This window comes from Pipistrellus kuhlii, unplaced genomic scaffold (assembly GCF_014108245.1).
Source record: "Pipistrellus kuhlii isolate mPipKuh1 unplaced genomic scaffold, mPipKuh1.p scaffold_m20_p_13, whole genome shotgun sequence".
In the NCBI taxonomy this organism is placed as follows: Eukaryota; Metazoa; Chordata; class Mammalia; order Chiroptera; family Vespertilionidae; genus Pipistrellus; species Pipistrellus kuhlii.
Window position 1 is genome coordinate 19,787,658 of NW_023425438.1, and position 26,381 is coordinate 19,814,038.

At 45.2% G+C, this 26,381-nt stretch overlaps 1 protein-coding gene and 1 non-coding gene across 5 annotated transcripts in view; both read left to right on the forward strand.

Moving 5' to 3' along the window:
• PRKCE (protein kinase C epsilon) overlaps nucleotides 1–26,381 on the forward strand; it is a 436,609-nt gene that overhangs the window by 248,496 nt on the left and 161,732 nt on the right. The gene's annotated exons all lie outside the window — the stretch shown is intronic.
• On the forward strand, nucleotides 22,880–22,996 carry LOC118717890. Its single transcript, XR_004987638.1, has one exon. It is a non-coding gene; the product is annotated as a U5 spliceosomal RNA (small nuclear RNA).

Genomic DNA, 26,381 nt, shown 5'->3' on the forward strand with positions numbered 1-26,381 from the left:
TTTTTCCTACTGTGGTCAAATACACATAGCATTAAAATATACCATTTTTAATTGGCATTAATTACATTCATACTGCTGTGCAATCATCACCTCCACCTATCTCCAGAATACTTTTCATTTTCCCAAAATGCAGCTCTCTATCCGTTAAACACAAATGCCCCATTTCCCATCCCTGCCCTCACCCCTGGCAGCCATCATTCTATTTTCCGTCTCTATGAATTTAACCACTCCCCATACCTCATATAAGAAGACTGGTACGGTATTTGCCCTTTTGTGACTGGCTTATTTCACTTACGATAACCTATTCAAGTCTCCCCGTGTTGTAGCAGGCATCAGAATGTCCTTCCTTGTCAAGGCTGAATAATACTCCATTGTATGTGTATACCACAATCCTCCCCCATGCATCCTTCACTTTCAGTTTGCATTTGTCTGATAACTTTGCATTTCCCTTGAGCACCTTTTGTATGATCATTGGCTAATTGGATGTCTTTTTTTTTTAGAAGTGTCTGCTCAAATCTTGTGCCCAATTTTCTATTGGATTGTCTGCCTTTTTCTTATTGATTTTAGGACATCTTTTTATATTCCAGATATGAGTCTTTATTGAATATATGAATTGCAAGTACCTTCTAAATCTGTGGCTTGCCTTCCACTCCTTAAAAACTCATTTAGATACAAATAGAAGTTCCTAATGAATCGAGTCACATTTATTCCTATCATTTGCTCGTAGTTGGCACTTTATGTGCTCTAATGAAAGAAAATGCTGCTTACCTGAAGATCATGAGGATATTCAGCAGCCTTTTCTTCCAAAAGCCTGGTCATGTTACCTGTCGCCTAATGTGACTGTATGTGCTATTGGAAGTCATTTTTTGAATCCTAGGTCAGCTGGGTGCTTGCATTGCAGACCTAGGTTTGGGTAGCACTGCAGTGAAACCCGGTTAACGTGGGCCAGTTATAACGGGTCAGGTGATGGGGTGCAGGTGCTCCTTGCTGGAGCTTCACGTGTGTTTTTCTGAAGAGTTGCTTATAAGGTATATGCAATAAATGTGGCCATGTCATATATGTCGAGTCAGACTTTCCAGACATTGCCACCAAAGTTTAGGGGATGTTTACCAACCTGACTCTGTTTTACAGACTTACTCCATTGACTCTGTCTCCTCTGCCCTCTGCCTCATGCCCAAGGTGCACGTGAAAGCTCGCAGTTACAATGCAGCCACCCGCTCCCTAGAACACTGTGCACCTCCGTCCCCGGTGCTGTGGCTGTGTACTGGTCTTTATCAGAGATCACGTGTGTTTACTGTTCTTATTTGTCATTACGTAATTTTGATTCAGTCTCGCGACCATGAAAAAGGCTCTAGAAAAACGAAGTCAAATGTGGTGGGAAGAGCCCATGAAAATGAGTGGCTAATAAAATTGCTGTTGAATTCCATATGAGAGAAAAAAGAAAATCATAAAGCTTTCAGAAGATTCTGAACTGGATTTGTTTAGTAAACATCTGTTTGTTCCACTGTAGAGAAATGTAAATTAGAGACCAGAGCTAATCTGTTACTGATGAGAGAGCGTGCACAAAGGCAGGACCTTGGCCTTGTGTTACTGGCCAGCGAGTGTACATGTTTGTCTTCAGATAAATGTTTGAAGTCACAATGGATGTTGTTAAAATGTTTAAAGTATATCTATCTAATTTTTGTATGAATCTCTGTTTGAATTGACATTTTATTAAGTAGGCACTGTTTATTCATCACAAATAAAAGGACAGAGGGAAATTACCCCCCACCCCTGCCCCCATACACTCTCTCTCTCAGCTGGCTTCAAGCTAGAAACTTTTTTGAAGTACAGTTTTGTGTTATTTTTTAAAATAACGATATCAATACTTCAAAATTTGCATTCTGCTCCATGTTTAAAATAAAGATGTTTTTCATTTCTAAAATTCCCCCCTCTTCCCCCCCAAAAGATCACAGCCTACTGAATTCTTCTTCTGTGATAGAGTTTGGTGATTTAAATCACCTTCTCCTAATGTAGCCACCAGATCAATGCTATTGGGATCCATCCAGATCTTTAAGGAGGGGGCCCGCTCACCTGAGCCCTGGAGCCGACACCCAGCTTGCCTGCACCTTGCCTGCACCTTGCCTGCGTGCCTGGTGATGATGAGTATTTGGCCGTGCCCGTCCCTGGGGTGTGGGCATGTGTATTTGTGGTGGTGCAGGTGCAGCCCGTGGGTGGGGGAGACCGGCTGTTCCAGAAGCTGAGCGCTGCTCTGTGCGGGAGCCAACCCGTGCCCTGCATCTCAGGCTGGATTTCTGACTGAAGCTGAGAGGCACCAGACTGAGCATGCCTTTCCTGCCAAGGACAGGATGGAGACACCCTGGAGAAAGGCTGTCACCCCACCCCAGCCTGCAGTCCTCCTAGGGCCTCCTTGGGGGGTGTTCAGTTGCACCCCAGGTTATGTTCTTTGCAAACTGCTTTCATTCATTCAATTAGCCTCCACTCCCCCCTGCTTCCCCTTCCCTGGTATAAGAACAGCAAGCAGTGCCCCAGGCCATGGTGCTGGGAAAGTATGGTACTTAGAAAGTGAGGGGGAAACCTTTTAGGCGGCACCCACATAGTTTTGAAACACCCGAGGCAGATCCGCCTGAGTCACTGCCTTGGTGGCAGCGGCCCAAGCCAGCAATCGTCCAGTAAGAAGTGGCTCTCTGCTCAGGGTGGGTGGGTGGGTGGGTCATCTTCCTCCAATGCTTTTTCTTCCTTTCCTGAGGGAAGGCCCGGGAAGCCCAGCTCCAAGGCGTTTACTCGCGCGCCCCCGTGTGGCCCTGGTGGACGCTTTTAGAAAATGCAGCCAGGTTTCTCTTACACCGAGGTTAGAGAATGCAGCCCTGGCACCTACTCATTAAAAAGCAGATATTTTGCATGACTTTTGATTGCTTTTTGCTATCATTTCTTTTTTTAAATTTAATTTTTGTTGTTATTATTTCTTAACATGAAGCATCCTAAGGCGTCGTTCAACTTCAGTTGCGAGGCGTGGTTTGGGGGGGGGGTGGATTATTTTTGTGGGTGTAGGATATTCCCTTCTTCCAGTTTTGGGAGACTTCCTCCAACCTCTTACGGGTGTGTGTTTCTATTTAAAGGGGCAGGGACACATGCTGTCCCTCTGCCTGTCCTGCTCACATTCTCAGGCTACAACTGGCAGGCGTTTGCCAAACACCAGCAAGGGCTGTGCATTGAATCTCCAGCTTGGAGACCAGGGCCTGGTGTGGATGCGAAGCTGTCAGTGCTTGTATTTTGAACTCCACAGATGCTCGGACCTCTTTTATAGATCCTACAGGCTGAGATATGAGAGAGGAGACGTGCTCCCTAGGGGAGGAGCAGGGTAACCCCCTTTGGGAAGAAAACATTTGATTTCCATCCTATATATATTTTTTGTCTCCTCCTCTAAAATGTTTTCTTTGTGTGTAGTTTTATAATTATACTTAAATAAGAATACCTGGTTATAGCAGATGCGTTGGTGCTGCAGCCATAGCCATATCCCTTGGCCCACCCCGGAAGTCCCCCACAGAATGCCCCTGTGACCTCCTGTGTCTCTCTGCCTGAGGGTCACCTAAGCCACGGTGTTATGGGGTGGGGGCCAAAACCTGGTGGGCGCCCTATTTTAAGTGGCTTGGATTTAAGAAAATTCCTCTTAGGTATCCATCATCAATCCAATAACAGTTACTGTTATTAAGTGCCTACTATGTGCCTGATAGTTTATAATGATTGCATTCTAGGTCACACTAACTCTGGAAGGCAGATAACATTATCCCTTATTTTAGAGACGAGAAAAACTGAGGCTCTGTAGGTGGTCTTGGGGTCTAGGAGCAGAACACAGGTCCTCTCATCCTACTCCCTGGCTTCTCTCCAGTGAGGGTGAGCCCTGCTTTCCTCACCGTTAGTGTCACTTAGAGGGCCCAGCTCCGAATCTCAGCTGCCCTTCTTCCCTCCCACCTCTGCTCTCTGCCCTGCTCCCATTTCTCTTGTGTTCTTAAGAGCCAGTGTGGGCCCAGAATCAAAAAGCTGTAACTCCCCTCTAACTGTCCACTCAGGAGGAGACAGAAGCGAGCCCTCCTCAGGGCAGGCTAAGGGGTGATGTGTAGCCTCTGGGGAAGGTTTTGCAAATGGAGAAGCCCGTGTAACTTGGCGCTGCTAAAGGCAGTGCGGTCTAGCAACTCAGTGCCTCTTGTGGGCTTTAGAGACTAGGGTGGCATGTAGTTTACTCTCCAAGAGAGGACACGAGGCACAGGGGAAGGTAGCACTGTTCATAATTATTTTGGGAAAACAGGCAAAATCTAAGACTCTCTTGGGCAAATCAAAATCTGCATCCTCCGTCCCTACTCTGTAAATGCCCGGGCACTCCCACCTCGCTTTCTTCATTGACCTTTGGGGCCCCTTCAACATTGATTGCCTACCCTTCTCACCCCTGCCGGTCCCTTATGACAGCTGTTTATTTGGTTAGCTGACTTTTTCTGGCCTCCAATTTGCCTTCTTTCCTAACTTATGGACCCCTTCTCTTTTGCCTAAACGTTGCCTTTTCCTGATTAATTGACCGTAACTAGTATCATGCCTTATTCAGCAACTTTCAGAACAAAAAGTACAGACATACAAATGTGCTTAAACGGAGAAAGCGCACACACACTTGCAAAATTGTGCTGATTTTCCTTCTCACTCGTTTACAAGTCTCAGAAACACTGGCTCTGTTTGTGATGTATTCCAACTCCAAACCTCTGAGGTCAGAGGCCAGCCTTCTCACCCAGTCAGGCGTGGTGGGCACCTGGTTCTAACTCCCTCTGGCACCTTTAGCTCCCTGCCCTCCTGCAGTTCTGCGGCTGAGTCAGCACTCAGGAATCCAGTGCAATAGGCTAATTTCCCACTGGCTCCAACCTCGTCCAACCCCACCATCCCGGTGAAATCCAGCTCAGAGAGCCCTGCCAGGGTGGAGGAGGTGCCAGGATGGAGGAGGTGCCAGGGTGGAGGAGGTGCAGGACTGTCACTCTCTGAGTTATTTCCCCTCCTGGAAAATGTAAAAACACAAGCACAGGCCTCTTTCTGCACATTGTTCTCTTCTGAGCCTCATTCCTACAGTCACTGCGAGTCTCCAGTGAAATAACGGGTATTGATATGTTTGGGGAAAGAGAAATTTGGTACAATTGTGAAATGTTATTAATTAAACATTTAAAAAAATACATATATACATGCATTTAATTTATTTCAGAGAGGAAAGGAGAAGGGAGAGAGAGAGAGGAACATCCGTGATGAGAGAGAATCACTGATCAACCACTTTCTGCATGTCCTGCACTAGGGATTGGGTCCGAAACCCGGGTATTTGCCTTGACCGGGAATCGAACAGTGACCTCCTGGTTTATAGGTTGATGCTCAACCACTGAGCAACACTGGCCAGGCAATTAATGAAACATCTTAAGAGTTTATCTTGCTAGCACCCCAATAGTGACAGGCCAGAGACAGGCTGGTATAAAACCAGCACCAGCACCAGCACCTTCCTCACCATTTCATTCCCTACTCAGCCCTGCTCATGTCAGGTGGGCAGGCCTTGGAGCTGACCTTTTGGCTGCCCTGCCATATTTCACACCACACTCCTCTACAGAGTAGAATCTGGGCACTCTTTCCCTTGATTACTAAGGCTTTCAGAGAGACACTCTCACTCCCGTGTCATTAACAAAAAATGCAATGAATTAAAAATGTTATCCTTAAGTGATTCCAGCAGCTGTTAGCTAATGCACTTTGAAGGCATGCTTGTAAATTGTTGTGGGAATCTGCTGTCATTTCCGATATGTGGTGTAGCCCCGCCCCTCACCATGCTGGGCCGCCAGCAGGTACACTCAGGGGAGGAGATGAGCACACCTCCCGAGGTGCACATGGTCTCTGCGAGTCTCCTTGCTTGTTTGATTTAATGTGTTAGGATGCATGCCTGTGTCTTCCTAGCTTCTTCCTTTTGTCCCTCACTTATTGGCTCCTAGAAATTGGCATCAGCCATGCAAGTTCGAGGTTTCCTCATGTGCAAGCAGGGTGCATGTGTGTGTCTAGGAGGGGGTGCCTTGTGGTTCAGAGTGGCCTCCAGAGTCAGTCTGCATACAGCTACTGGGATGTGGGAAAGAAGCACCTTCCATTTGTATTTATTTCTTACCTAGGAAATAAGAAAATAATTTCATTTTAATATTTAGTCTATGGATTGCTAGTAATAAGAGTTTATAATTTATTTTAAAAAATAAATCTACATATCAGAAAGTTTTTACTGGTCTTTTCAGTCAAAAATCTTTGGAGATCTCTGGCTTAGTCATTCCGAGTAGGTCCAAGGAATGGAAGAAGCAGACAACATGTCAGTCAAGCAAGAGCAAGGTGATCACTGCGTCTGGGGCATGTCTGACACTTGTGCATGCACACTGGTGCCTTTGTACACTCACACAGGCTCACACACTCACATGCTGTACTGACACACGCATCACTCCACACACACTACACCCACCTTCACTCCCACCCTCACCCAAACACTCCCCTCTCACACTCACAGACACACACACTCAATCACACCAGCACCTTTTGCCTAATTAACTACAGCAACCGAAAACTTAATAGACACCTATTCCCAACGAAACAGATGACTTGTGTGGTAACCCAAAGCAGGGCCACATGCTCCCCAGATTGGGAGGGGAAGTAGTTGCATGGTTGATCCCTTGGAGAGCACTGGTAGCCACTTGCTGACTGACTTAGCCCATTCTGATGGCCGGGATCAGACCTGAGACACAGGAAGTCAGCACGTGGCATGGATTGGGTGGACACCATCAGTGCAGTCATTTGTAGACCAGGTGACCTGAGGGCAGGTGAGAGGAGGAGACATGGTCTCCAGCCTTCAGACACTTAGTATTTGCATTGAGAGGTAATACAGACCTGCATTCATCTGGGCACTGAGAGGTATTTACCATGTGCTGGACCATGCCGTTCAGAGGAAGGAGGGCCTGGAGGGAGTGGGTCAGTGGGAGGACTTTGGGGTAGAAGCAGGGTTTCAGGTGGACCTTGAAAGATGGATAATTGAACTTAAAAATGAGGGGGAAGGGAAGATTCAGCCAGCACAGTTCCATCTGTCGAGGGACCAGGGACCCGCCGAGCTCAAGTCATTTATTCTGAAGTGAATAGTGGCTATTCGAGCATACACTGCAGAGCCTAGAGGGATTCCATGGTGGAAAGTCATTGACCTAGATAACCTTTAAGGTGCACTTGAGCCCTGGGGTTTTATGATGACATGACAGCCTGGATGCAGAGGCGATAAATCCACTGATTATGGGGAGGCTGTTCACTGGGATAAAAGACCCTTGTTTCTAGAGAGCGTTTGCTCTTTCACACGGATTAGGACAGGAGGCCCAGGCAGGAACCTGCTGCGATGAGCTGCAAGTTCTTTCTGAATGGGCTCCGTCTCTCCAAAGAGCTATCGAAGCAAACTCCTGGAAGCCAAACCTAATCACTGTTCTGGATTCATTGCTTCTCCTTGGGGCATGACACCCTGGCATGATCCAGGGGTGTGAGCGCTCTAGCTTAGAAAGAGATATGTAGGAACCCAGCATTAAACACAAATATTTCTTTACTTCTTGTGTCCATCTGAAGCAGATCCTATAAGATACGGATTCTATTTCTACTGTTAAGTGTTGACAAGACGAAGCATTGTACTAGGTAAGTTCCAAAGGCACCGATTAAGCATTTCAGTGCTTATCTGGGTGCGGGCTGAGATGCCTGGGAAAAATTTACCTGTGGACCAGGATAGTAACATCCTTTGGTTGATGACTCCCACACTGTACAGGTGAGCAAAAGATGACAACATAGGCAACATTTCTGTTCTAGAACCCATTTAGGTGGCATCAGTGAGCAAGTCCCTGGTATATGTTATGTATGGGTCCCTTTGGAAGGAACGTGCAGCCATGCCGATGTGAATGCTCCTTGGAGCTGCCAGAAAGGGAGTAGCAGGCCCAGCCACAGGGTCTGCAGTCAGTAAATTGTATTGGTCTTGTGAGGAGGTCCTCACGACCTCACAGGAAGGATTAGGAAGTGAATGGAATACCCGTTTCCCTCTTCCCTGTGTTTTGTTCCCATAAGCACACTGTTTATTGATTCTGTAATTAACTCTTGGGCAAGTCATTTAACCTCTTTGAGATTTCATTTTTTCCAACAACAGAATGCATTGTGATGCATCGTATGTATTACAATACACATATAATTAAAGGAGAGTATCTGTGCCAAAATGGTCTGTAAGCTTTAGTTTTAATTAAATGTGATTTAAAAAATAAACCCAGCTCTAGCCTGTTTGGCTCAGTGGATAGAGTGTTGGTCCTGGGTTCGATTCCAGTCAAGGGCATGTAGCTTGGTTGCAGGCTCACGCAGGAAGCAACCAATTGTTGTGTTTCTCTCACATTGATATTTCTCTCTGTCTTTCCCTTTCTCTTTCACTCCTTCTAAAAATGAATAGAAAAATATGCTTGGGTGAGGATAAATAAATAAAAAATAAATAAACCCTCACGAATCGGCTGGTGTGGTTCAGTGGTTGAGTGTCAGCCTATGAACCAGGAGGTCATGGTTTAATTCCTAGTCAGGGCACATGCCCAGGATGCGGGCTTGACCCCTAGTTGGGGGCGTGCAGAAGGCAGCTGACCTATAATTCTCATCTGTATTTCTCTCCTTCTTCCTTCCTCTCTAAAGTCAATAAAATATATTTTTTTAAAAATAAAGTAAACCCACAATGCTCACTGGCAAGCACTGCCCAATATGCAGGGGATGCTGTCAGGAGTGAAGTAACAGCGGCCTGGCCTCTCTGACCTCCCTGTCTTCTCACTCCCACCCTCACTCCACGGGAGTTAGCTGCCCCTGCCTTTCCTCTCTTTATACAATAGTTCAAAATGCATGCAAATGCATGCAGCTATTTTAATCATTACTTATTCCAGATAATCTTTTGACTTTTATAGCGTTTTCTTAATTGACAACTCATCTTTGCCAAAGAGAACAATTGCATCTTGTGGGCCAGGACACATCAGTGAAGATTCAGGAGGATTTAAGAGTTCATTTTAGGTAGTTTTCTACTTTTGAATATTGTGGGAGGTAAATTCTTTTGTAGGTGGTAACTTCCTTTGGACATAATCCATTTTACCATAAACCCGACTAACACTCACTGTTTCTCCATTTTTATAAAGGATTTTTTACTTACCATGTGCAAAGCACTTAACTACTAGCCCATGAAAGATGAAAACGACCATAACCAGCTCAGCCAGAAGACAGAGGTGTGCACACATCATTATAGTACAGGGGACATGTGCACAAAGAGGGGTGCGAGGAAAGGGCCATGGGAGTTCTCCATGAACCCCTCTACCAGGGCTTAAAGGGTGTCCCAGGAGGAGGGGACATTTGAACTGGGCCTTGTAGGTTAGTTAGAATTTAGACATACAAGATGAGAACTCGTTTTCCTATAGTCAAAGTCCTCAGAATTATAGAGATGAGAATGTCTTCTTTCCATATCTCTATTATTTTATTCTTAAATGTTTTCCAGTTCCACTGTCCCAAATGCCTGTGAGGAGGACAGAGGAATACAGGGTTCTCCCCAGACACCAGGATATACAAACGTGCTGAGTTGCACTATCTTAGCGTAAACCGAGCCTGCCTGCCTGCTTTCTTGTGTCCTCTTTGTCAAGAGTCTCAGTTTGCAGGACGCCCAGACAGCTGCAGGGGAGGCTGTGTCTGTGTTAAGTAAACAAGGGGAATTTGGAGTCATCATGCAGTGAAACGGCCCTGTCCAGATCACCAGCAGAGGATTAAGCTGCTGGAGCCAGAAAAAAACACACTAAACAAAACACAGAAAAGCGCTTGGTCCACTCATAGTTTCACAAAGTTTGGAGGCTGAGGTACTGAGCTGTGATATAGTTTTCTCAAAAAGAGAGGATGAGAAGCCCTAGCCTCAGTGAATGGAGCGTTGGCCCATGGACTGAAGAGTTTCGCATTCATGTCAAGGGCATGTACCTTGGTAGTAGGCTCAATTCCCAGTCCCCCATCAGGGTGTGTGCTGGAGGCAATCAATCGATGCATCTCTCACATCGATGTTTCTCTCTCTGTGTCTCTCCCCCTTCCTTCCACTCTCTAAAAATCAATAGAGAAATATCCTCAGGTGAGGATTAATAACAACAACAAAACAAAAAACAAAACAGAGAGTGGGGTGATGGGTGAGTCAGGTGTGGAGAGAATGTGGGTGTCATGGGTCAGTTCCAGTGCTCAACCACTGTGACACTCCCACAGTATATAATTTTAGAGAGGAGGACAGAAGGAGAAGAGAGAGAAACATCAATGATGAGAGAGAATCATTGATAGGTTGCCTCCTGCACACCCCATTCTGGGGATTGAACCTGCAACCCGGGCATGTGACCCTGACCAGAATTGAACCCAGGAATCTTCAGTCTGCAGGCCAACACTCTATCTACTGAGCCAAGCGGCTAGGGCAATACCACAGCCTTTTAGGATGGAATCACTTAGCTGGCTCAGTTTACCTCTCCATTCTGCTTCCCTGTCTAGTCTCATTCACTCCATTCTGACTTGCTGGCACCACCTTTGTTTCGCACACTGTGGATGGCCTTGGGTTCCAGGCTGCAGGGAAGGGTCTATGTCTTTCCAACTGAGTGTCCTGATGTGTGAGCTCTGTATGGAAGTCTTGGAGCCAGTACATAAAAGACAGCTCGAGTTGGAGTGGTAGGTACATTAGTGTATACATTTGTCAAAACTCAGCAGTGTGTGTACACTTAAGATCTATGTAAATTAATCCTCAGTTAAAAAAAGAATACCCTCAAGTGACCTCGTTTATAAATCCTTGGACATTTGGGTGGGTAGGTTCCATCCACGCCCTAAACCATTTTTTATAAGTGCAGAGGAGGCCCTCAGTCAAGTGGAGACACTTGTCTCTGTGTTCCCAGCCATGCCTCTTCTCTCAATAATGCTCCTTCCAACCTCTCCTTCCTGAGCCTTCAGCTGCCACAGGTTCCTCCCACGAGGCAGGGAACTGACTGACACACGAATGCACTGAGACAAGGACATGTTCCGGGAGGATTTCAGTCTTTAGAGGAGGACCTAAGAGGGCCACACAACAACGAAACCACAGATGTCATGTATGATTCTGTCTTGGCATATTTTACATCCTTCCACACCTCCCCTGCAGCTGTCTGGTGCATTCTGTCATGTACTATGTGCCAGGCACTGTGCTCAGTGCTTTTCCAAATTCCACTTTTAGTATTACTATTATCCTTAGAGAGCTCTTAAAGGGAAGCTGTGTAACTCTCTTGCTGGTAAAAGCCAGGTGTGTGACCCCAAAGCCAGGGCTCTTTGCCTCTTAAGAGGCAAGAATGACTTGCTCATGGTAGAATGTTGAATGCTGGTGGGAAGACCATTTGGTGAGGAGTTTCTCCATCTTCTTCAATGAGACCACGTGAAGGGCCACTTATACCTTTGTATGAGGCCAACAGTGGATGGTGGTGATGATAAACCAAAAAAACAAACAAACAAACAAAAAAAAAACAATGGAGTGGATTCAGTAATCTCCATGCACAAGTTGTCTTATGTTTATTAATGACGAGGGCTGCCATTAATAACTCATCAGCAAGGCCAGATTGGTTATGAGCCTGTCAGAGCTCCTCCTGGGGTTTAAAATGTTGGCTGAATACCAAGCAAGAGGGCTGGAGTTTGCCCACCAGTAGGTTTCAGACCCACGAGACCCCTGCTCAGATCATTGCTGGCTGTGAGTCATGCTTGGTCAACCTTTGACTAACCATGCAATAAGGCCACGTGTCCTATTTGCCTTCCCATTTGTTTTCTGGTGTACTTGCCCTGAATCTATTTTTCATTTAAATTTTATGGAAATGAAATTGGTTATAAATGACCTGAGTCAGAACCTTGGAACATGCTGGCTCAGCTTTCCCCCCGGATTTTTAGGGGAAAGTAGGTATCGTGGAAACACCTGTCCAAAGAGAAGACGAGGTCCTGGAGAACAGAGTTGTCTAAGCCAGAAAGTTGTCTCTGCCCTCAAGCTTTCATTAAAAGAAGGTCAACAGTCCAGCCTATATTACTCAGTGCTTCTCAGTGGAAGCAGGAGATCACAGTTAGATTCTGGTCAGGGCACACTGCCTGGGTTGCAGGCTCGATCCCCAGTAAGAGGCATGCAGGAGGCAGCTGATCAATGAATCTCTCTCATCATTGATGTTTCTATCCCTCACTCCCTTTCCCTTCCTCTCTGAAATCAATAAAAATATATATTTCTTTTTAAAAGAGACTCGTAAATAAATAAAAGAAGAAGGTTAACAACAGTGAGTGGTGTGGGAAGACACCCTGCCAGCCCACTGCACCTTTCTCTTTCTGAGGTCTATGCTGATGCCCTGGGAAGTAGCCAGTTGTAAGAAGTTCTCGTTCAAGTGCCGTGAAGAGGTGAATTAAAGGTCAATGGAACCAGATTGTGGTCAAGATACCAACATGGTTTGCTGGGTTGCTCTCCCCCTGCCTGCCTGAGGTTTCTGTGGACAGTAAGTCTAGATAAAGGTGGGCATGACCATAGTTTTGATCAGTGCAGGATGCCACCCCACTGCAAACTTTAGCTTCCACACCCCCTCCCCCAAAGGTCCCAACTCCCACACACCCTGGGTGTAAAATGGTCTTGTCATGGCCGGAAGTGATTAGGAGTTCTAAGAACTGCTGTCTGATGTGGATTCAGCAACCTATCACTGCCACCCTCTGAACTAGAGACATTGGCTTTGGAGTCAGGCTTGACTTGTCACTTTGTTGTATCATTGTTTAACCTCTTTAAGTTTTAATTTTCTCAGCTGTAGAATTAGGGTGATGAAGTTCCTTCCGCGTAAGGGGTTGTGAGGGTTAATGAGATAGTATGCCAAATCACCTCTCACCACTGTGCACAGCAAATAGTCATTGTGCCTATTGTCAAGCTGATGCTGGATTCTCTTCCTCCTTCTTAGCCCTTTGAGTTGCATGGCTCCTGTAACCTTACCTCTTGTTACGGTTACAGCATCCTCTCAGCCCTGCCACCCCTGGCCCTTCTCTGCCTCGATGTGTGAGAGAGAAACATAGGGGTTTAAAATAAAAATGAATTGATTTTTGAATTATTGATTTTAAAAAAATGATTATATATTGAGTTGGGTTTTTAATTTTTCCCCAATTTAAATATTTTTTTAAAGTTAAACACTTGCCTAAAATAAATCCTTCCAAAATATGTCCCTAATATTTATCCCGGGGAACATAACAAAAGTGGTTTCATGCAAAGTGAATTTTTGACTAAAGGCTGAAATTATCTTTATCTTAGTTGATTTTGTTTTGTTTTAGGGGTGGTTTTGTTTTTTTTCTTTTTTTTGTTTTAGTTTTGTGTATGTGTTGCCATTAATAAAAATCAACATATTTACCAAAAAAGTAGGCATACAAACAGATTACTGCTTTATATTGATTAGGTACTCGATCACCCTGTAATGGACATCCGCCTATCTCTGGTCTTTAGATGAGTGCATTTGATGTTTGCCTTTTCTTATAAAAAAGCTTTATCTTACAATTTTCTGACAAGATTTCAGTTATACTCACCGAGAATTCATTTTTTCCTGCTTCTCCCTTTCTAATTTTGAGGGTAGTTGAAGCTGTCACAGAGCATTTGCATGGGGAACTGTGGGTGAGGAGAAAATAAATAGCTTTCAAGGTCAATCACCAGGGTTTATTCTTGAGTTGGCCCCAGTTTTCCCTGAGACTACCAGATGGCCTAGTGCACATGTGTCAAACACAAGGCCCGTGGGCCAAATCCGTCCCGCCAGGCCTTGCAATGTGGCCCGCACAGCGCTGTCATCACTGCACTCCGCTGCGTTTCCATCACAATGACAGTTTATGACTGTTCAGTAAACCATTCGGCCCGCGATTTAGGCTGGATTTTAGATTTTGGCCCCTTCTCTATTGAGTTCGACACCCCTAGCCTAGTGTCTAATAAGTAACAAGTAAAAACAAAAAATTACTGCAGGCCAATGGAGGGCAGAGAAAGACGGACACCCAGGGGTGAGATGCAGTAAGCATGGTGTCTGGTGTCTGCCTAGTTCTATTGGCTCAAGGTAAGAAGTGATAAGGGACAAGGTGTAGCCCTGGAAGATAAGTGTGTGTGTGTGTGTACTTCTGAGAACTCAGCACCCCTGATGAAATGTCTTCAAATTACCTTGCACTTGCTCTGGTGGAGCTGATCCCTGGTCATGATTGTGAATTGTATGCCAGTCCTCTCCACAGCTTAGTCCTTACCCAGAGCCCGGGTGATAGCTCTACACCAGACTTCTTTAAACACTGTAATGCCGTCTTGTGCTGTGCTGGCTGCACCAGGTTTCCCGGGGAGGTGATTGAAATGACAGATTTTCAAGCCTCACTACATGGGATTCAGGACCAGTTCAGGAGTCTGGTTGCACCAGCAGGTCTGAGAACCATTGCTCTGCACAGCGTCTACCCAGGGCTCCAGTGAGGGAGGAACCAGGTCCTCTAGAAGCAGCCTCATGTAGACTGTTGAGTACGTAATGTTCTCAGTCACAGCCATCCACTCATATATGTCCCTTGCAACCCTATGTTCCCCTTAACCCTTACATCCTCCCTGAAACTAGGTGATACTTGTAGGTATGCGATCATCACACCTGTGTGAAGCCTCCTCTGGGCGCAGAAGAATGGCTCTCTGGTTGTGGAATCACACTTTGTTGTGAACCACAAGATTTGTGCTTTGCTGCCTAAAAGTCTTGCTGTCACCAGGCCAGGCTAGACCATGCATCACCTAACACAGTGGGGGCCCCAGCTGAGCAAATGCAGCAAAGGCTGAGTGCTTTTTTCAGAGCATAACCTATACAACCACATGCAGCGAGCTTGGTTCTCTTGCAACTCACCATCATCTAGCCAAGCTAGATAAAGCACTAATCGGGTGGTTTTAGGACTGTAACATTTGACACCTTTAGGTAATCTAGACTCTCCAAAGAACCTTCAAAGCTCAGGATGCCAGAGATGAAAAGAACATTAGAATCTCAGTTGGTTTGAGTGTTGTCCTCATACACTCTTGTGGGTTCCGTCTAGGCACATACAAAAAACAACCAATGAATCCATAAGTGAGTAGAGCAGCACCCTCCCTCTTTGAAAAAAAAAAAAAAAGTAATAGTTTTTAAAGGGCATTAGAAATCACCCAGTCTGTGGGGGCCCTGTCCAGAGTACGCCGGATGTTCAAGGCCAACCTAAGCAAGGACACAGTGATTGTACTGTATACCCTGTGCAGATGTGCCTTTCTGTAACCCATGTAATGATGCCACTATTTGGCAAGAAGCCTCTTTTGTCTAAGTTGGTATGAGGATGTGTTACGGACCAGCCGGTGTGAGGTTGCTTAGTATGGCTCCTGTGTCTGCTATAGTATTAGCAAGGGCTACTTTGTAAGGCTCCTTTGAAGAAGTGTTTTCTCTAATGGCTACAATGCAGACTCTCCTATGCGTCCATGATTTCTCATATCTTTTCTGTCTACGGGGGTCCAGTTCCTGGCAGAGAAGGACCTGTAAACCCCACACAGTCCAATATTTCCATCACACAGGTAACTGAAGCCAGGAAAGGAAGGATTCACCCATGGGCACACAGCTAGATGGTGATGAGCAGGAGAACCTATGCCCCCAACCCATAGTGATTATGCTCGTTTCATGACACGGTGTGACTCCTGGGCCTTGTAAACATGCGCAGATCATCACTGTTCTGTGTATGTAAGTGGCTCAGTACACTAATAAGCAACTGAAGTTTAAACCAATGAAACACCCTCCTTCTGCCGAACATATTCTGAAGGAGTACAAACTATAGAATGCATTATAATGTGCCCCCAGAAATCCTTGTTAAACCTTCAAATTAAGGGAACATAAAACAACCTCTATTTTACATCAAAATTGCTATGTTAAAACTTTAGGCTTACCAAACAGTTGAATTAAGGTATAATTATTAGCATTCCCTCCCACCCCCCAAAAAAATGTAGGCACTCTTCAAAAGCGCTCACCACACGACTCTTTATATAGCACTTATGTGCATTTAAAATTGGGTTTGATTGATGGCAGTTCCACTGACGGGCAGCTTTCCAAGAACATAACGTTATAGAAAAGGAAGACCACTGAAGGGGCTTTGTTTAAGCCATGACACATAACACCAATGTTCTGGTAGACAACCCGTCCCCATTTTCAAGTAGCTTATAAATTAAGAAAACACAGTAGCCAAAGAAAACTATAGATTACAGTAGGAGAATTGGTTTTACAGGGTACGCTAGATTTGCCCCCAAAACTAATTGCATGGATAGAAAGGTCATCCAGCCAGCGTGCCTCAGTAGTTGAGTGTTGACCTATGAACCAGGAGGTCATGGTTCAATTCCTGATCAGGGCACATGGCTGGGTTGTGGGCTCAATCCCCTGTGTGGGGTGAGCAGGAGGCAACCAATCAGTGATTCTCATCATTGATGTTTCTGTCTCCCTCTCCATCTTCCTTCTTCTCTGAAATAAAATAAAACAAAAAATAAAAAATTGAAGGTCAAGCCAGCTGCCTCTTTTGATGTTATTGAGTGGTGTGTGTGATAATGAAATTTTAAATAACTGATAGCTCTGAAGAAGCCCTTGACCAGTTCTCAGTTTTAGCATTTGCATGAGATGACCTGGAAGGTACTCAGCTCCGAAGCTCCTGCTTCCCCTCACAATCACAGCACCCAGGCAAATGCCCATTTAACACTGTGATTTTGACAGAACACACCTGGAAAATCTCAGATCAGAAGGATTTGAAAACACACAGCCACTCTTGTCATTTTATCTTGGAGCAGCTGAGATCCAGGCAAGAGAAATGGCTTACCCAGGGTTCACTTATCTGATTAGTGTCAGAACCAAGATCTTATCCTGTTACCAGACTCCCAGTCAAGGGCACTTTTCATGTTTTTCAACATCTCGTCCCTTCTTTCATTCTCTCCTCCTCTCCCTGGATACCAACTCCCTTTCCTTCTTTCTCTCTCTCCTCCTGGAGATACCTCCTCTGGAATACCTATTTCTGAGTCATGCCTCAAGAACACTGAACTCAAACTCTGCAATGTCACTGGCAACTGCTGAGTCAGTGCTGTGGTTTCTCCATGCCTCTCCTGATTTTTATTTGCACTGCCACCACCCACCCTTTTCATCATCGCTTCTCAACCCTGGCTGCACATTATTACCCCCTGGTGAGCTTACAGCAATACCAGTGCCTACACTAAGCCCCCAGAGACTGTGATTGAGTTATCTGTGGTGGGCCAGGGCCTTGGTATATTTTACTACTCTACAGGTGAGCTAGTGTTGCCATGCAATATTAGTCCCAATTTTTGTTATATACCTGCTGATCCTAATTTACCAGCTGCTCTTGGAAAAGCACAGGGAGAGTCAAGGTTTCAGGAGGGTGAATGGACTCACTTAAGTCACACAAGCTGCACCACCCCTCCCCTGCAGTCTGATCTAGTGCCTTTGTCTATAAGAAAAATAAGACTTGACTGGTGTGGCTCAGTTGTTGAGCATTGATATATGAACCAGGAGGTCATGGTTAGATTCCTTGTCAGGACACATGCCAGGGTTGTGTGTTTGATCCCCTTTGTGGGGTGTGTAGGTGTCAGCTGGTCAATGATTCTCTCTCGTAACAGAGATGTTTATCTCTCTCTCTCCTACTCCCTTCCTCTCTGAAAAATAAAGATATATTTTAAAAAGAAAAAAAAAGAAGAAGAAATAGAAGACATAAAAAAATGCCATTTTCTTTAGCTCTTTGTTTTTGGAGTAAAAAAGTCTCCTGGCTGTGAAGATGTCCTCATGGTGCCACATGAATGGCAGAGAAAGTTAGAACACAGGCTTCTTTAGGCCAAATTCACAAGTGACTTTTGGCTAAAATCACCTGGGAAGCTGAAAATGCCCCTGGAGGGCGGTTCTCTGACCTTTTAATGGCATCCCTGAGGGTGAGCCCATGGTCTCCATGTATTTGAAAGCTCCTGTTGTGATATAGGGAGAGAGGCTCAAGGTCTCTCCCCGGGAGAACAGAGGAAGAAGGGACTCATACACGTGGGCTTCTCCCCCGTTTCCCAGGTGGTGGCCCTCACAGAGCTGTGTTGTAATGCGGGGAGTGATGGTCTTTTTAGCTGTCTACATCAGTGCAGGGCCCTAGTTACTTTTGGATACCTAAGTGTATCACTTTTAGATGATTCTGGTAAAGTGGCTAATGTGGTCTAGACCAGCGGCCGCCAACCTTTCAGACCTCACAGACCACCAGTCATCCATGGACCACCGGTTGGCGACTGCTGGCAGACAGTTCTCAAACTGTGGTCCCAAACCAGCAGCATTGGCATCACCTATAAACTAGTTAAACATGAAATTCTCAGCCACTCCCCAAACCTGCTGTAAGGAACACTGGGGATGGGGCCCAGCAGTGTGTGCTGCTTCTTTTTTATTTGTTAATATATTTTTATTGATTTCAGAGAGGAAGGGAGTGGGAGCGATAGAAACATCAATGATGAGAGAAAATCATTGATCGACTGCCTCTTGCACCTCACACACCGGGGCTCGAGCCCATAACCCGGGCATGTGCCTTGACTGGGAATCGAGCCATGACCTCCTGGTTCTTAGGTCAACACTCAACCACTGAGTCACGCTGGCCAGGCGGTGTGTGTTTCAATAAGCCCTCCAAATAATTCCGAAGCACGCTGAAGTTTGAGAATCACTGTTATTTTAAGGAGATAAAGAGTCAGAATTTAGGTCTTTAGAAGAAAATGGTAATGGAATTATGTTAATGGACTTGATCTAGATTCTTCTGTGTTCTAATTCAGGTTTGGTAAGACTATTGTGGGCCATTGTCTGTCTGAAAGACAGAAGATCCTCTTTTCCCTTTCCTTTCAGCCTTTAAAATATTTTTCTGAACTCCCTTAGCCATCACACTGTGACAGGAAATGAGATTTCCCCTGGAGAAACCAGAGGCGGGTTCTGATATCTAAAAAGGTTTTCAAGCGAGACATCAACTTCAGATAGAGCCAAGTCAGAGGTCTAGTGGGCGTACAGTTCAGGCTAATCTGTGGGAGCATCAGCCAGAAGGTCTGGTTAATGAGTGGTCAAGTTTCAGGTCATCCTCACTCCGAAATCTCCCCGGATTCCCTGGAGCTGCAAATAAGAGCGTAAGGTTTTCAAAAGCTCCAAGCTTCCCCAGGGCAAGAGAAAAATTATTGATCATTGCCCTGTTCTTCCCAAGCGGAGAAGAACTCTCCTTTGCACAGAGCATTTGGACCAGGTTGCTAGCCCAGGCTTGGGCTCCAGAATAGGCAAAGGGTGCTTTCTTCAACACGGCACTCTTTTTTCCGCAGGAAGTTGGTTTCAAAGAACAAAAGATATAGTGTCATATCTTTGTGTTAGTTCTTTTATCTTATGCACACACATAATTTTTTAACCTCCCAATTCTAATTTTCCATATATATATAATGGTTTTTTATTGATTTGAGAGAGAGAGAGTGGAAAGGAGAGGGAGAGAAGCATTGGCTTTCTCCTGAATGCCCCCTCCTGGTGATTGAGCCTGCAACCTGAGCATGTGCCCTGACTAGGAATCGAACCAGCAACCTCTTGATGCAGCCAACTGAATGAGCCACACTGGCCAGGGCTTCCAGTTAGATTTAATCTGGACCTTTGCTAAATGCTCTGCTTGAAGAAAGAGGATAACGCTTATTTTTCTTTTAAATAACATTATTGAACTTCCATCTTTGTAACCTTAGAATTGAGGAAGGGACTTACTGGGGAAGAGACTAGACTTCCTTATGGCTATGTATTCCTGGCAGATACTTGATGGTGTGGGTCAGGATTAGGGAATACTTTCATCTGAAACATGCTTCCTTGCTTGACTCATGCAGAGAGAAACCTTTTGTTCCAGGAGGTAGCTGGCTATGTGAGCGTTGTGTTTGCTCCTGTGCGGTGTCTCCCATCTCCTCCCTCCTCCAAGTTCAGCAGGAAAATACTGGAATCGGTGTGCATGGTCTGAAAGTAGGGGCTCTGGCCTTTCTGTTCCCCCCTCCAGTTCCCCATCATGCTCCCTGGCGTGTGGAGTGTGGAGTTGTCTGTGAGTTTTTGTTTTCTGTTACTTTGCCAGCAATCTGGTTTCCAAAACAACGTTCAGAACTTCTCATCAAACCCCATGTTCACTTGAAAGAAATTGGCCTCTCCCCTTCCAATCTGTTAATAATTTTTTCTCAACGTTTTTTTTTTTCTTTGACACCATTTAAATTTCATTATTAAGAAGTCTATAAACCACCTGTGAGAGACATAGGAACACCATGTTCAAAATTTCTTACATGCTTTTTCCAGTTTCTCCATGAGATGAAAAGGGACAATAATGTTCATCTATGTTCTTTAACATGTGTTGTGAACTTTGGAGCCAGATGTATGTTGGTACCAAACCAGGCTCTTGAACTTAATAACTGAGACCCTTGAGCAAGTCACTCAGGTTTTCTTAGCCCCGGTCCCCTCGCTTGTATAGTGGAGATGATAGTGCCAACCTTGTACAATAGAATCCTTGGGGGAAGTTGAGAAAATATATTCTTATCACGTGTTATACAGTAAATGGTGCCTATTATTTTTATTGTTAGATTTAAAAAAAAAAAAACATACACAGATTTTATCTTCTGCTTGAGATATGCCAAGTACCCATTAGCCTTTGACTGTAAAATTTCCAAAATTTATCTCCTGCCACCACTCTCCCGGAAGGCCCTACAAACCCTTTTAACGCCCCACAATTTCCCCATCTTCCCAGCACAACTGCTCCAAAAAGGATCTGCAATTCATCTACATTAAACTCATAGTGGCCCTCCCAGAGGATCTGCATTCTAACAGGGGTTACAGCTTCAAGCTTAAGGAATAAAGTTAACACATTGGAGCTGAGACCAACAGGGATCACTTTGAGATTTTTTTAGGACACCAGTATCTTTGATTTCCCAGTTCTCAGGAGCCAGGTCAGCCTACCTCACTTTAGCCATGTGGCTGGGATTCTAATATAACCTGTCCTGTTAATATTTATTCTTTCCCTCTCTCTTTCTCCATCGGCAGGATTAATGTGTAACACCAAATAGAGGCACAGTACCTAGCATGCAGGAGGCACTCAGTAAATATTTATTGAGGGAATGTACAATCCTTACAGTTAAAAACTGCTCCTTCCAATGTCTACCTTACATCTCTCCTGCTTGGTATACTTATTTTCTCTTGAGTTGTGTATCCATTGTTGTGTAGCAGATTACTCCAAATTTAGCAGCTTAAGACAATAATGAATGTGTATTATCTCATCAAGTTGATGTTGATCAGGAATTCTACAGCTCTAGCTGGATGGTTCTGGCCCATGGTCTCTCATGAAGTTACAGTTTGGATGTTGTCCTGGGCTGTGGTCAACGAAAGACTCACCTGGGGAAAGAATCACTATGTTTAGTGATTCCAACATGGCTAACATACCGTACATGGCTCACGAATCACTGTTGACTGTTGGCAGGAGGCCTCAGTTTCCCACCAGATGTATCTCTCACAGAGCTTCTTGAGTGTCCTCGTACATGGTAGCTGGCTTTCTCCAGAGTGAGTGATCCCAGAGAGAGCAAGGTGGAAACTGCAGTGTCTTTTATGACCTAGACTCAGAAGTTACATTGTCATTTCTGTAAAATCGTTCTGGTTACACAGCCAGCAGGTCATCTCTATTTACTATAGGAAAGGCTCACACAAAGGAGGATGCCAGGAGGCAGGAGGCATCATGGATATTGGATACCACACCTCTTGTCCAACCCTTTCTTTTTTTCCCCAGGAACCAAACTTGCTTCCTGTCTCTTTCCTCTAGATCAGTGGTTCTCAACCTTTATAATGCCAAGACCCTTTAATACAGTTCCTCATGTGTGGTGACCCCCAATCATTAAATTATTTTATTGCTACTTCATAACTGTAATTTTTAAAAATATATATTTTATTGATTTTTTTATAGAGAGGAAGGGATAGGGATAGAGAGCTAGAAACATCGATGAAAGAGAAACATCAACCAGCTGCCTCCTGCACACCCCTTACCAGGGATGTGCCCACAATCAATGTACATGCCCTTGACCAGAATTGAACCTGGGACCTGTCAGTCCTCAGGCCGACACTCCATCCACTGAGCCAAATCGGTTTTGGCAGGGCCTTTATTTTTAAATGTTATATTTGAGGTTCTGTAACTTAAGACAAATCCATCTGCTTCCTGAGAAGGTGTGGAGTTCATTTAGCCAATTTTCCAGCCTGCACTTTGTCACTTAATATGCATCTTCTTTCATCTCCCTTGTCTTACCATTCTTTCATTGCCTTTTATTTTCTTCTTTTATAATCTTCTAATTACCTGAAATTCTCCTTTCCCATCGAATGTAACAGGAAATACCTACCTGGTCAGCCTCCTGGGAACCCTGCTCAGGACTCCAGCTCTCTCTGGGATGGGCCAGGGTCTTTTAAATTTTAACTTTAAAACATTAGTGAGAACTCAAAACCACCTTTGCAAAGACATTTGGGGAGACTAAAAAGTTTGCTTGTTGTGGTATTTGGGGAAACTGTATAGCCACTTTGAGTGAGAAGCTGACCGGAGTCCAGATTAGGTAGGTGGGGGCCACTGGGCCATTAGAAGGTATGAGTTTTAGCACACTTTGCTCGAATCTCCCTGAACGCTGCCTGCTGTAGACTGGTAATGTGGAGCGGCTGGTGTCAGCGGCACAGGAGAAATGTGGGCTTTCAATAAATGACTCTAATCCTTTTGACTCAGGTGCCTTTAGCATTAAAAGGATTGTTATATCCTCTGGTTTCCCTTCAGATCATATACATTTTCTGCCTTTTACTGAAGATTTTCTTGGAGAGGAACAACTCTTGAGTTTTTACCCAACTTATTGAGGCCTTGCACTTGCGGGGCTTATTTAAAAACATTTTTAAAGGCTTGTTATGTATTTGAGGGGGTGCTAGTTCTCACTTGGCATTGATACTCCCCGCTCCCCAGGACCCCCGACTGCATGTGGGAGTAGCCAGACACCCTGCTAGGGCTTCTGTCACTTCTCCCTCAAGCATTGTGTAATATAGGATTTTAGCAACCTGAACAATGGGCAGAACATGGCCTCATGGACACAAGCTCCACAGGGCTCAGGTGCCCAAGAATTCAGCGACAGCTTTGTTTCCTGTTGTATGAACCGCAGGCCCATCCCTGGCACCCTTGGCTGGTGCCCCACTTGGCTGATTTCCCAGGCTCGGAATGCTCTTTGAGCTTTCAGCAGGTCTACCCGGAGGGGTTTTGCTTGTGGCTTCCTTCTGGCAAGTAGTGATTTTCCTGGGCACCAGAGGCATACAGTCAAGTTTCAGTGGCTCCCAAATGTCATTTTGAATGGATGGAGGCAGGAGGGAGGGAATGAATGAGTACAGATGGGGAGGAGGCAAGCAGACTTGCTGCTTCAGGAAATCGCTGCTCTCCTCTGTGCATGTGTGCGTGGTGGGATTGTGGGGGCAAGGGAGGGGGGTTGCCCTCTGCTTTCTCCCTTGGACTCTTCCTGGGTGATCATCCCATGGTCCAGCCATCACTGTGTTTTACCTCAGTTTGTGCTTGTTTTAATAAGTGGGTAGAGCATTAGCATGGCATGAACACAGAACAGATCAGAGCGAGAAGAGGACTGTTTACCTGAAACCTGAGCTGCTGACCCTGAAGGGCCACCGATGCCCTCTGATTGGGTCGCATGGGGACCACCACCTTCGGACAGTTCCAGGCGCTGCTCTCGGGCTGGGAAGATACAGATCCATGGGGTGATCTCTCTCGGGGAGTTCATTGCTATTTCCTCTTTCCTGTTTTGAACAGGAATTTTCTTTAATGTATTGTGTGAGTACGACATGTGGAACATATTCTTCGGCGTCACATAAATATTTACTTAGTAGTTCAAACTGTCATGAAGCATTTATTTCACATGAGCCTATTAGAGCTTGTTTTCCTCATGGCAAATACAAAATAAGGGCACTGCTCCTTTGGATTTCAGCACCTAGTTTTTAATTTTATTTTTTCCTTTTAGTGATCTCAGTGTGTGTTGTGTTTTGTATGTGCATGTGTGTGTGTGTGTGGGGGGGGGCAATAAGGCCATGCAATCAAACCAGAGAATAGTTGAGAGGGAGAGTTAACTCCTCAGAGGCTGCTGGGAGAGGTTCCATGTGGCGCCTGTCAGGAGCACCTCCCTCCCATCACAGCGGTCTGGAATGTCAGGGTAATTGCTTGCTTTCTTAATGGAGGCTGTCTAGTGAGGATCAAGTCCAGAATAGCTGAGAATTAATCATTGAGAGAGTGGCCATGGTCCATCCTGGTGGCCAATGGTCTATGCCCTGAACAGTGTCTGGCATCTACATAATATCCATATAATAAACATTTTGGATGAAGATTATTGCATTCCATTCAAAATCCTCAACATGTATTTTTGCCTATGTTGTTTGAGTATATTTATTTTTTTTCTCTCTCTCTTTTTTTAATGCCAATACAAACTATGTACATGTCTTGTTTTTCCTTTTCCATGATTGTTTCTTGGTGGACTTAGCATATATGCTTTTGTAACCATGGCATTACATCCCACTGTGTGGGTGCCCCATGAATCAGTTAGTCCCCTTTCCTCTAAGTCTTTAGATGAGAGCAGGAGCTGATGGAGAAGAAGGTGAGCAGCAGCGGGAGGAGACTTCCATACCTGGAGTTAGGCACCATGGAACTCAGGCCACTCTATGATCCTCGGGAGGCATGGGTGGGAATTCTGGAACTGACATCTACTGTTGGTTGGCTGTGTGACTGACCTTCACTAATTTCATTATTTAACCTTGGAGCCTTGATTTCTTTTCCTGTAAGTTGAGAGTACTACCACCTCATGGCACTAGAGGATGAATATAGGTCGCTTACATATCTCATGTATATGGAACAATACCTCATGGGTATGCAATAGTACCGCATGTATATCTAATAATGTCTCATAAATATGCGGTAACACCTCATGGGCATGCAGTCGTGCCTCATGTATATGTAATACTAGCTCATGAGTATGTAACAGTGTCTCATGTATATGGAACGGAACCTCGTGTATGGAACAGTACCTCATGTGTATGGAATAGCACTTCATGGGTGTAAGATGCTTAGAATGGCATTCAACACATGGCAAGGGCCCCACGAGTGGTAGTTGTTATTTTTCAGCTTCTGAAAAATATCCAAGGTTTGACCGCTAGTTAGACAAAAATACCAGGGTGACTGAGTTGTTTTCTTCAGGATGTGAAATTGCCTACCTTGAGGGCTGGATTTGTTACTTGTGTGGGTTACTCTTCTGAGGCGGTCCCCCGCCTTTCCTCAAACTAGGCACATTTCTTGGCGCCTTTGGCCTGGTGCTGAGTCAGGGATCCTTGCCCAGCCCAGCCTTCCTGACAGTTTTCCAAATCTGGGGATGGAATCTGTTTTTCTAAAGCCCCTCATGGGGCTGGAGGAGGGAATGCTGACTCTGTGTTTTACTCATAGTGGCAGATGTGGAACATCTGGAGGCAGCTGGGCCCCAGCAGGGTGGGGACAACAAGGGCTATCGGTAGATTTTGCAGAGTGGGGTGCGGCTGTTTCACTCTCCCTCAGTAATGAGGTGTCATGCTGCTCCAGTAAGAGAGAAAGAAGTGTACCAGCTTGGGGTTCAGGAAGAGCCATTACATGACCGCCTCTTGATAGATTAAAACAACAACAACAAAAAGAAAACAACACAGAGGCTCAAAGAGATTAAATGACTTGTTGGAGGACACAATGCAAGTTGGGGCAGACAGTCTCCTAGCACTGAGTTTAACCACACTGACAGAAAGAGGTCTAAAAGGGGAAGTAAAAAAAAAATAAATCAATAAAGACGACCCCAAAGCATACTTGCTTGAGGGAAGGGCCCTGTGTGCCCTGAACATCAAAAGTCGGTGACCGTCCTGCAGTGAGGAATGACAGCAGTGCCCAGGGGTGGCGGGTCATGCACATTGGTCAGTGTGGTGAAGGGTCTTGGGCAAAGTTGATGCTTGGGTCTGGCAGTCTTCTTCATAGACCCTGGAACGAAGTGCTGGCATCCAGAGGTGCATTAGTCTGGGCCGATGAGAAATTCTCTGGTGGGTATTTCTAACCTACAGGGCATTCAGAGAGCACTGAGATTAAGGGTGCCCTTGACCTCATGTGTTCAGTCTGCCCTTGGCTCCCTTTCTGTGCGGGAGCTGAGGCAGGGTAAGGGAGCTGATGGCAGAGTCGGGAGACCTTCAGTCATTAGACTGGCAGAAAAGGTGGTG